This window comes from Anneissia japonica, unplaced genomic scaffold (assembly GCF_011630105.1).
Source record: "Anneissia japonica isolate Jap-2015-1 unplaced genomic scaffold, ASM1163010v1 scaffold21_len1647178_cov195, whole genome shotgun sequence".
In the NCBI taxonomy this organism is placed as follows: Eukaryota; Metazoa; Echinodermata; class Crinoidea; order Comatulida; family Comatulidae; genus Anneissia; species Anneissia japonica.
In genome coordinates this window covers 150066-162488 of record NW_022750455.1, presented here as the reverse complement: position 1 = coordinate 162488, position 12423 = coordinate 150066, and the positions used below count along the sequence as shown (strand labels likewise).

The following is a 12423-nucleotide window of genomic DNA, read 5'->3' as shown; positions in this document are numbered from 1 at the left end:
TCGATATCGCAACTGTTACCCGTTGCGATTGGGTGCTACAATCTTTATTACTCCCGATTACCACGGAATCCGATCGCAACGAATCACAACGAATTCCACAGGCGCTGTTTGGCTGTGGTCAGTCAACATAGGCCTAGCCACCGGAGGCCTAGGCCCTAGAATGTAAAATTAGTTTGTGTTGGTCTGAATGCGTTCGTTGATTGCGATCGGGAGTAATCAGTTTTGGATTACCACTGATTACATCGCAACCGATCGCAACAGAGTGTAGTCTGAATACCGCATTAAACTTAGTACGGTAAGTGTGTAATATAGGAGCCCCATGATTCGCTTCACAGTATTGGCCTAAAATCCGTATTTGTGCTCATGAATAATCACGTCAATCACACGACAAGACCTCAAATTGTCTTGACTTCTAATGTGGGCTTACAACAATAATGGCGTAGGCCTACTAATGACATACCTTTGGACGCGGTGGTTCATCACGCTTCATAACCTGTCCATCCGCGACGGATTGGTGTGAAAAGTAAACATACGCTGATTAGTTGACATCTGACAAGGCGAAGGACGGGTCATCATTTTGAATGATCGCACTCACACGGAGGAGAATATAATAAACCTCATGATGATGTAAGCGATGTGACGTAGTCTGTTCTCCTAAAATTTCTAGAAAGGCTTTATGGGATATTGTAGTTGACAGAAGTCCTACTGTGATGTGATTCAGTTTTATCCTTCATTTGAATTTATACCCTTAAAATTACCCATTTTTATGTCATTGTTAACTCAACTAAGAGGAGGTGCATTGTCTCCGTGGTAACGCTTTTTGTGATTTATATCTTACAGCCAAATACACAATATGTATCATCTATAAATCTTCTCCATATGTTTGGAGTAAATTCGAGCTTTTATACGATAATACGATGACAAAAATGACGAAATTTCGATTGTAGACGCAGACGATTGGAGCCATACAAGAAGAATGAACTTACTCAATCGACACAGATAAAAACATTACGAAGAAAGGAGTTCGAAATTAAAGTTAGTACGGTTGTATTTGTGTGAAACGTAGGCCCATGAATTAGTCCCTACAAAATTGTCATGTTTTCTTATGGGTAAGCATTGTACAGATTGTTGACTTTTTGTACATTGTCTGGTTAACCTCGCTGACCAATAAGCAATATTTGTTCGTACACCAAACTCAAATCGACGATGAAGAGCGCAGGATTTTTTGTCAAAAGAAATACCTGGATTAATATGAGTCCAAAATGAATTATATCCTATTGTCTTATGTTACATGATGTTGAATTATATATTAACATTTTTTAGTAAGCTTGTCATGTACTAAAGAAAAATGATGTTGATGCTGTTGTCGAACTGTTTTGATTGGTAATTGCGACAGTGTAGCGATTTTAAGGAAACTGGGCTTAACATACGTTAAGCTCTGGCACACCATGGTCATACCATCCATGGTCACACTATCACATTTTATGTGACAGATTTCTGAGATGTGCCCAAATATGATCATGGTGATCATGACACATCACATGTATTTGTCACATATGGTGGACAGAGCTGTAAGGTCATAACTTCGGGTTATTACCACCTAAAACAACTCCACTCCCTAAGCCTCATAAAGAGACTTGGTTTCTTAAAGCATCATCCTCATCCTGTAAGTGGCGAGTGTGCTTGCTATTGGATGTGAAGGAATTTTTTTAAATGTATGTTTTGTGAATGAGAATTGTATAGCATGTGGACAACTGTCGGAACGGATTTTTTTTTTCAAGTAACACTACGTAGGCCCTATTCATACCGTCTTCGAGGCTTGATTATTTAAGTCAATCACGATCGGCGTGCAGCGATGCTATACTTCAAGAATGATGAATTGTGGAGCCTTGTTGGGAATCTATTTGTATCATGTTAGATTTAGATTGGAATACTGTTTGACATTTTTCTCTTTGGGGGAACAACGCTTTCGCATTAAAACAACCGAGGAAACATGGTTTCCATATTAACGACAACACTATATCATTTAAAACTGTGAAACCAAGATTTTAGGAAGGTGATCATTCTTCCGCCAGTGTGCGTTAAGTCATTTATACAGATCTGTCATATGTTGTAAGAGCACTGGTATAGACTACAGTACGCTATATTAGTATTGCTCAGAGTTTTTAAACTTTCATAAAATTCAACCAATCTAAATCAATATGTACGTGACGTCAAGTTTTAAGGTCTGTCCAGATTATCAAATTTTATTTGACAAAAAAAACTGTTGTATGCTCATATATAGTCATTATGTGCCTATATATGGTTATGATGTGATGTCATCATGACCATATTTAGGTATGTCACATGTTTTTGTAAAAAAAAAATGTGATAATTTGGACACGGATTTAGGCCTACAATGTATTGTTTGTGTTTTTAATGTATTTGTGAATGGTGCAGTTACCTTCGCATTTTGTTCGGCTATTGTTAGTTATCTTTCAAATGTATTTTTAATGCTTACTTAGTGCATTTTGATGGGTGGCTTCTGTTCCTTTACTTAAACTTTTAATCGCATAATAATTGTCCTTTAGTTTAGCCTGTATAATTTCTTCTTCTTGAATATAATAAAATGATTTTGGTTCAGATTCTGAAGAAAAAAAAATCACGCGAGGTTGATTGTTCACACTTAGCACACGTCTGTGATAGATTTACCTACTCTTCATGCAGTTCAAATAGAATATTACAGTATTTCTATTATGGCAATTCAGTTTTCATTACTGATAAATCCTTACTAAACGAGCGTAGAAAGTGTTCCTCTTAAGGTAACTGACATTGGTAAGCCCAGTCCCATGCATTCGTGCTATTGATTGGATTGAATTGATTTCTTGAATAGTGGCTGTTGTTATTACCTCCGCTAAAGGATATTCACCGCTGTCTGTCTGTCTGTCTTGGTTGTCTGTCTGCCTTTTAGCAAGATTACGCAAGAAGTATAGTAATGGATCATCATAAAATTTAGTGGAATGATACATTATTATATAAGAAAGTGCTGATTAAATTTTGAGAAGAAAATGGTAAAGAACAAGATCAGGGTTACGGAAATTCGATAGTGTATCCTCGAGTATAAAAGAACATAATGTAATCGCCCAACATACATGGCCTGCATATTGTACGGTATTAAGGCAAGGTCGGCAAAATGGCACTTCCGGTCATTTTTGAAGAAAATGTTCTATTAGGGTAAATAGAAACATGCATGTTTAGAACAACTTTAAGAAAGAAGCAACTTTCTACGACATGTGGTTACCAAGATATAAGTACCCTACATTTTCAGACCTAATTTGCATATTTCAGCTAATTTGCATATGAAGATGAGCGTAAAAAAATTGGCGACTCATTTTATTCGATTCAGCATACTTCAAAGTATATAATTAAAAAACAAAAACAAAATGATCACGAAATTCCCACGGGATGACATAAGCCACCGGACTACATCCTACACGCATAACGCACAAGTCCCCGACCATTACTATTACACGGCCTGCGTATCGTTTGTTATTCAGGCACGCAGGGCGGAGGTATGCATTCTTGGAGTGATTGCTCTAGTTTTACTTACTTTATTATTACATTTTGTGTTGTTTTCGCTTGGTTTTTGACTCATGAGTCATGTATAAAATAGATGACTATTGATTCTAATCGACGTGGTTGATAGTTTTCAGGTATTATTATTATTAGACTTTTCTATTGAGTACATTACGCATTGAGCCTCCTATATCAAAAAGGAGCTGGTGTCCCTTATCCCGTTTTATCGCATTAGGCCTACGTTCGTTTTCTCCTTAATACCCCATCCATATTTCTTTTGAAGATGATGAAAAACATTACAAAAAATGGATCATTTTAAGCATATCAAAGCCTGCTTCCAAAGAACAGAAATGATGTTTCTAAAGAAAATCTGGCAAACAAAATATCGCACCAAGATATTCGATGGCTTAAAGGGATTTGACATCGTAAAGTAATTATTTCTTCGTTCGGCGTCGTACAATCCGACATGTACCTAATCAGTAGACTATAAATCAAACTCACCATATATATCATATAACCCAGTCAATCTTATTCTTATATTTATGACATCCTGACTAAGTATTTCCTCAGAGATTGTTTCCCGGATTCTCACTTTCATAGTTCAATAAGTGTGCAGTAAAAACGTGATACCATAACGACGAACGAGCGATTGCTAAGTTAATAGTATCTCTTGTATCATAATTAGTATATGCACACGTTTTAATGTCTGTATCATCTTTACACAAACTCATTCCACCTAACAAGTGGCAGTGGTAATAGAATTGTATAGTTCTGTACAGTTTTGCTAAGTCGAAATTCCCATCAGAAAAAACACTACTTAATTGACTTTTTAAAAAATTATTATTATACTGCGCTTGCGCAGCTATACTCTATGCTTTGGTGGTCGAATTCCTCTGTAAAATGGAATGTATTTAAATTCTTCTGTAAAAAGGAATGTGTAAAGCTTCATCAACTACCGTACCCATCCAACTTATCAGGGAGGTGGTAATTAAACCTACGTTTTGACAGATAACCAATGACTGATAGACCCTTGTACGATAATGGACTATGTTTTGAGTAATTTTGACCTAATTTCTTTTTACCTGCAGTATACACCTGCTCCTATCACGAGCCTATTTTTTTTTAGTACAGTAGCATCGAAACCAGAAATTCCTTTGAAGGTAAAAGCATGAAGTTACGATTTACTAATACTGTATTGCGTTTTAACGCCCAGAGCTCTACATTCATTTTTTTTTATTGTCGCCTTATTATCAAAGCCTTAGTTACTTCAGCCCCATTTACACTTAAGCTATTACCTCCATCAATGAGGGAAGTATTCTCCCCTGTCTGTTTGTTTGCAAGATTACGCAAAAACTAAGGAATAATAATAATAATTTATATAGCGCCAATTTCAATTATACCGAAGTAAAAATCAAAGGCGCTTAACATTTAGATGGTAAAAAGGCGCGTCTTAAGTTTTGGATAATATGTTTGGGCAATGAGTTCCAAAGGGATGCTGCGGAAAATGAATATGATCTAGAACCAAAGGTTTTGGTGTTAATCCTAGGAACAACTAAAAGATTTTTATCAGAAGAACGGAGACAGGTGGGGCATACGCATGAATGGATCATCATAAAATTTAGTGGAATAGTACATAATCTAAAATAATGAAACCGCCCATATACGGCTTCTTATAGTTAGGTATCAATGCACAGTACGGAGGTATACTCTATGGAGTGACTGCTCTAGTTGTTAATGGTGAGTGTACCTTGTGCCAAAGTGGCGAAACCGAAGATATTCGTCATTTTTAATTTAACTGTAAATCATTTGATAATAATATATTGATATAATCAGAGAGGCAGAATTAGCTATTTTAAAACAAGACCTTGAACTTTGCAATGAGACTGCAACTTGGAACACTTTCTCAGAATCTGATATTGATGATAAAATTCATTTTGTTCTTGGGGGGAAAATAATCTCTTTAATGGTGATGTTCAATCTGCTTTTGACAGATATTGTAAAACATTTGCTAAAAAAGCTTGGGATAGAAGATCAAATTTAAAATTAGGTTAAATGCATTGTTGCTTTAGTAATACATATATTTCTTTTTTATGTTTTAAATTTAATTTCTTTTATATACTTTTATAACGCTTTGTATATATGTATAATATATATGTATGTGTATGTGTGTGTGGGTATGTATGTGTGTGTATATGTGTATGTGTGTATATGTATGTGTATGTATATATGGGTGTACATATGTATGTATGTATGTGTGTATGTGTGTATATATATGTATATGTGTACTGTATGTATATATGTGTATTTATATATGTGTGTGTATGTATGTATATATGTATATATGTGTATGTGTGTGTATGTATGTATATATGTGTATGTATGTGTGTATGTATGTATATATATATATATATATATGTATATATGTGTATGTATGTGTATGTGTGTGTGTATGTATATTTATATGAGTGTACATATGTATATATACGTATGTATATATATGTATATATATATACACACATATTTGGGTGGGGGTACTGTATGCACGTAATGTGTATTATGTACATTATTTGTGTGGGGAGGGTGAGGGATGTTCATGATTTATTTTAGATCTAAGTTGTATTTTCTTTAGTTAAGTTCTTTCATTTGTTTAGCTTTAAGTTGTTGTTTTACTCTTTGTTCATAAGTTCTTTCATTTGTTTAGCTTTAAGTTGTTGTTTTTACTATTTTTTCATTAGTTTAAGTTTGACTGCGCCACTTTCTTGTGTGCTGCCACTGATGTAAAAGTGTAATGTCAATAAATATTATTATTACCGTGAGCGAGAACTATAATAACGCTTCCGCGTATCATATATCACCACCGTCCTTGACGTGTACCGCACATCATGCGTGGCTGGCTGGCCGGCTAGCTGCCTGTGTTGCTACATTGCCTCAGTTATTATGGAACGCCAAAAGTGCAACTAGTTATTGCATGTTACTATCCGTGCAATTCGGCGCACTGCGCATCATTCTAATTATAGTACTGCGTTCGCCGTGTATGCACTGTTTCTGTGTTCGCAGCTTCTGTGTCGCGTACTGTGCGCCGATCCCAACTTTACTATCGCCAGACTATACTAGGCCTACTCTGCGCACACCCATCACGCCAACATGTCTACATCATACATGCCCCACTTTCACCATTTTCGATCCATTTCTCTTTTTTCCCATTGATTTAAGCTCTACAGTACGTTCTGTGATAATATAATTCTGTTTTTAATATTCATCTGAGGAAATGTGTCAGAGCGATATCGTTCAATGTAACCTACATTTGTAAATTATTTCAATAAAATATTTATATCGTAAGTTATTCCAATGCAAATCTTAAGCTGTTCGTATAACTATTGATTGCGATCAAAATGCCCGATTTTAGGCGTGTTACCATTACTGCTAGTTTTGAATATATAATTTGACTATATTTAATGAGAGAGAGAGGTTGCATATAGCACAATACTTTGCGGTACTACCTTTTAAAGATTTACAAAAGCTGTCGCTTCTAATTATAGTTCATAGTGATGAGCATTATTACATATTTATTAGGTATTGGCAAATAGTTTGATATTAGTGGCACACATCGGCTATAAAAAGTGCAATAGGCCTATGCTGGTATGCTATATGCGGTTTTAACTGAAAGGAATTACTTTTTCAAGGTAGAGAGTACAGCTGGTTAAAACTTTTTGGTAACCTCTGTGTGTGATGGAGATGTATGTCTCGGTTCTATCGCCACCTAAAGCTATAAAATACGCGGATTAATAACGCACCGTCTTTCAGAAGACACTGATGTGCTCTTAAGGATCGTAATAAAGCAGAAGTTTTAAACGCGCATCCGTTTCGAAGGTCAATGAACATAAACAATCATTTAACACACACAACATAGGCCTCCAAATAAGCACTTGGCCATTTGGATTTGTCTAAATTTCTAGAAAGCTATAAGTAAAACTTCATCTTTAACATAAATATGAGTTTATTATTTGATGCAAGTTTTCTTTACCTTTACACTACATCACATCACAGTTTGCTATTTTCAGATTCTGAAGGCCGCCGTAAGTCTTCGATCTAGTCTAGCCTATGTTGTGTGTTAAATTAACTGATTAAAATTAATATAATTAATTAAATGTATTAAATTAATTGATTGACCTACGCTACGGACATTATAACTATGAATTGGCTTATACCGTATAGGGGCCTACATGCTCTTAAGAAAGGAGCAAGAGATTGCCTCCTGGTGTACCGTCCAATGGACCTTTTGCCTAAGCCCTGTTCCTTGAATATTGTTGCTAAGATCCCACAATACAACATAAACCACGGAGAAATAGTTTAAACTCATTCCTCCATGGGTAAACATACGGTACGTAAATTGCTCAACAATTTCATCTTTTTTTCAAAATCGTGAAATGTTATTGTTATTCTTTATAAATAAACCCGTGTTTGTTTAGCCTAAATACCGGTTTATTTATAAAGCTTAAATACCGGTTTATTTATAAAGAATAACAATCACACTATTATACGTAAACTGCATTTGTGGGAGAACTCATGTGTTTGAGGGATTTGCTCGTATTCCTGGCCATTTTCTCATTGGTGATTTGTTGAGTATAATTAACACACTGGAAAAGTCAAATTTACCACCACCACTAGCACTACATGCGGCTGCCGTGGGTCCGAACCGGTCCAGTACACATTTCTTTATCTTTCCTACCTTTACTAAACCTGAAAAACAAACAATAAATTAGTGTTTTCATTTTTTTTGGAACATTTTCGTAATATGGGTTGTGTAAGTAACGGGGAAATCGGTTTATGATTACAATGTTAAAAAGATGGTTCTGGTTACCATGACACAGTCAAAATTACGACTGACATATAATACTTCTTACGGCGAATAAGATGAATATGGAAATACAGTCAGTGATTTTTATTATGTAAAATTATAATATCACGATGAAAAGTATACGCATATCATTACGATGACTTGATTTATGATTTAATAATTATAACACATTTCTTAATATCTAGTCATGGATTCGACTCCGTGTGTCAATTTTTTGTTCCCGGCTTTTCTTTTTGTATATCCCTGTGAAAATTTTTTTTTTGTTGTTGTTGTTGTTGTTGTCACATTTAATACTATAACAGCGATTATGAGGCTTATGAAATGTACTGTTTAATTGTGGGACAAAACTAAGCCGTATATTATGGTTTTTTATCATGTTTATTTGATGTTAAATTCAATGAACATATTGTCAGATTTAATCATAGTTTAAACAGATGCTATTATGTACCAAAACAACAACACAACCATCGACCGTGCTATAAAATCATAGCCAATAATATCGGTGAATCTCGGCAACAGAAGTACAATGACATGAAAGCAGATAGCCCCGGTCTCACATTTTGAAAACTATGTTTATCGTGTATTATAACGCAGCTGTTTAGTCGAGTTCTCCACTATTAAACACAAGAGAAAACAATAAATTGGGGGCTCTGATGATCTAATTAGGTTAGGGAATTCAGGAACAATGTTGACATATCGAATATCTTATTCTGTCATACAATCTACGAATATATATTTTAATTATTTCGTTAGTAAATCAATCTTCGACATTTCCCCCGAGCGGACCTCTGTGTTAAGAGCAAATATGGCACAAAGGTAAATCAGTGGATGTGAAGCCCAGATTAAGAATGCCATTAATGTATAAATGAGGCCTACGGGTATATACTAAAGTCAAATCACGTGTCATAGTCAATCCTACTCCGATACGTAATAATGTAGTGTTATTATAATACAGATTACCGCAAAAAATGAACATTGTTTAATGCGTTTTGTTCTGTATTAAAGTTAAATAAATTATAATATGATATAATATAATATAGGCATAATATAATATAATATCATATAATAGGCCCTATGATAAATACGGTATAATATAATATAATTTTTCCCATTAAGACACACTTTTTTGAGGTACATTGCTTAATACGCAATGAATATTGTAAAAAAGCACACGGGATAGTAACTGTGGTATGGATGCTACACCTCCAGTGGTGACTTCATGATATATTCAAATTGAACATTCATGTTTCACCTTATGATCTAACACACTGTAAATTCAATTCAGCTTTTATTTCGGATCAGTTTCCATAGACAAAACAATCACAAGAAAATAGCAAGGCCCAGCACCAACAGTATATCAAACAATGTTAAATATATAATACCGGGGCCTGAACGAAGTCAATTAATTAATTAATTAATTAATGACAATGCACTATGTCTACAATAGCAACGTCTACAACAACTCATTCCACTTCAAAAATTATGATGTTATGTTATAATAGCAACGTCTATTGTGCCGGTACATACAACAACTGATTTCACTTCAAAAGTGATTAATTATCGTTAATAGTTTCCATAGACAAAACAATCACAAGAGAATAACAAGGCCCAGCACCAACAGTAAATACAAACAATATAACTGAACGAAGTCAATATATTAATTAATGACAATGCACGATGTTTCTACAATAGCAACGTATACTGTGCCGGTATATACAACAACTGATCCACTGCTAATATTCCAGATAGGCGTAAAGCCTGTCCAAACTATATACAATTTGACAAAAGAAGAACATGTTACATGCCTAAATATGGTCATGATGACATCACATTATGACCATATATAGGCACATCATGACTATATATGGACATACATCAGTTTTTTGTCAAAGTCAATTTGATATTTTTGACAGAGGTTTAGGACTACAAAACACTACGGTAATTGATTAGACTTATAAATAAAGGTACAGACGCTAATATTCTAGTATCGAGCAGGAGTTAAGTAAAACGAATATAAAAAGAAAAACAGCAAAAGATTCACAACTGGCATGATTTGGATTTGATGTTGGATTTATTCGGTGTAAACACCAATGATAACACACGAAAGTCTGAAGAAGACGTATTTTCAATGGGGTCCTGCTGGTATTAGGCAGTACACCAATCCCCTACTCTTTTCCGAATATTGTAGTTTACTGCGTTCTTTAACGTGCACCCATGGGTCATAATGCACACGGGGCCAACTCATTTGAAAGACGGTTCGCTATCGTAACTTGCATTTCAGCCCTCCAGCTAAACACATGGAAATAGAACCGGGAACCAAGAGATCTTTACGGTTCAGCGCACACACAGTGGCTACCACCAGTTTAGCCAACTTAGCTAAGCTGCCCTCCATACCTATCATTTTTCTTGTTTGTGTTCGTTTATTCGTGCACATTCTTTATACTGAACAGAAATTGAGTCTACTTATATATATAGAGAGAGAAAGTACAATATTAATTTCTAATGAATAAATAAATAAGAATCAAAAACTATGATTGGCCAGATTAACAAAAGCTGGCGCGTGATGACACAATAAAAATGATAGAACACAGACGGCAATGTAAACTGACTAAAAAAAATCATTTGTTCATAATGGTGTATTAATTTGCAATCTAGACATCGTGACTCTCGATTTTATTGGGGATCCACCAACTTTAAGTCACATCCTCCTATTCCTACACTAATGATAGGCATATCAAGCATCAGTATATGTCGTTACCACACAACTCAGAAGGAGATCGTTGGTGAATTTAATGGTACACGCTATGGTGTTGATGACGCATTATTGCGTTGAATTGCGTTTTTGGTCACAGAGCGGGTATCTAAAAAGATTGATTGCAGAGATTTGTAAAAGGAGCTGCTGATTGACTACTAAAACCAGGTATAAAGTATCTGAAAGTTATTTCTGTCAGCAGAAGTTGTTACTTTAGGCTTAAGGCTATATTACACACGTGATGACAGCGATAAAAACATTCTGTCGCACTGTCATGTACACAGCGCACGCGACGCGGTCTCGCACTAACTCTCGAGTCTGCAGTTTGAGGTTCAGCAAAGAATGACCGGAGTCACTGATGACGAGAATATTTTTTGCCGCGTGACAGTTTCTGGTAATAAAATATAATTGTGCTGAACAGCGTAGTGGCGTCGTATACAGTGTGAATCAAAATATGAGAGCTATTTGTTCTGCGGCTGTCACATGTCGCAGTCGTGTGTCGCTGTCGCTATCGCATTTCGCTGTCGCGTGCCTCTGTCGCATACCCTGATAAGACAAACCGTATGTCTGTCAATGTCTTAATAGGAGGAGAGTATGAACCATCTAGATCAAAATATAAACAAAAGATTATGTCTAACCAATGTATATTTAACTGTAAAAGGAAGGTCTAACGTAGGTTTATTATAGTCACAACAAAGCCTATAATCTGATCTAGAAAATCAAACTCGATTATACATTCATTTGTATTTAGTTAATTGGTTAGTTGTATTTGTAATTTGTATTTGTAGTTCGTATTGGTAATTCGTAGGCTGTTTTAATCCGTATTTTGTAATTCGTTTCGTATTTGTAATTTGTTAAAACTGTGTTTTCTTAAAGCCATGCTCCGGAGGGGAAAAATTAATATGCTGATGTACCACCCGGAATTGTGTGTGACAAAAACTCGGTAACGAGTAATAAGGTACGGTACAGACTTTTAAATATTTAAATACTGGGGAAAATATTTGAAATCACTCGTTTCGTCCATAAATGTCCTTTGTGTATTATTGAGTATTTGGGCACAGGTGGAGTTATGATCTCTACGGTATTCAAGATTATTATGCATAATACATTGTATTTCAGTTAGGCCTAAAGTATATTCAATTGAAGTAGGCCGGTGTATATTTTTGTCAAATCATTGCCACCAACGAACAGAATTCCATGCACATATTTATGATGAATGATGAATAAGGTATACTGTATTTTGCATGTTTAAATTTAA

The 12423-nt window shown here is 35.1% G+C and overlaps 1 long non-coding RNA gene across 1 annotated transcript; it reads left to right on the top strand.

The window, feature by feature from the left end:
• Positions 1–161: 161 nt before the first annotated feature.
• On the top strand, positions 162–12164 carry LOC117121399. Its single transcript, XR_004447540.1, has 3 exons — positions 162–295; positions 841–1035; positions 12042–12164. It is a non-coding gene; the product is annotated as an uncharacterized LOC117121399 (long non-coding RNA).
• The last annotated feature ends 259 nt before the right edge of the window (positions 12165–12423 follow it).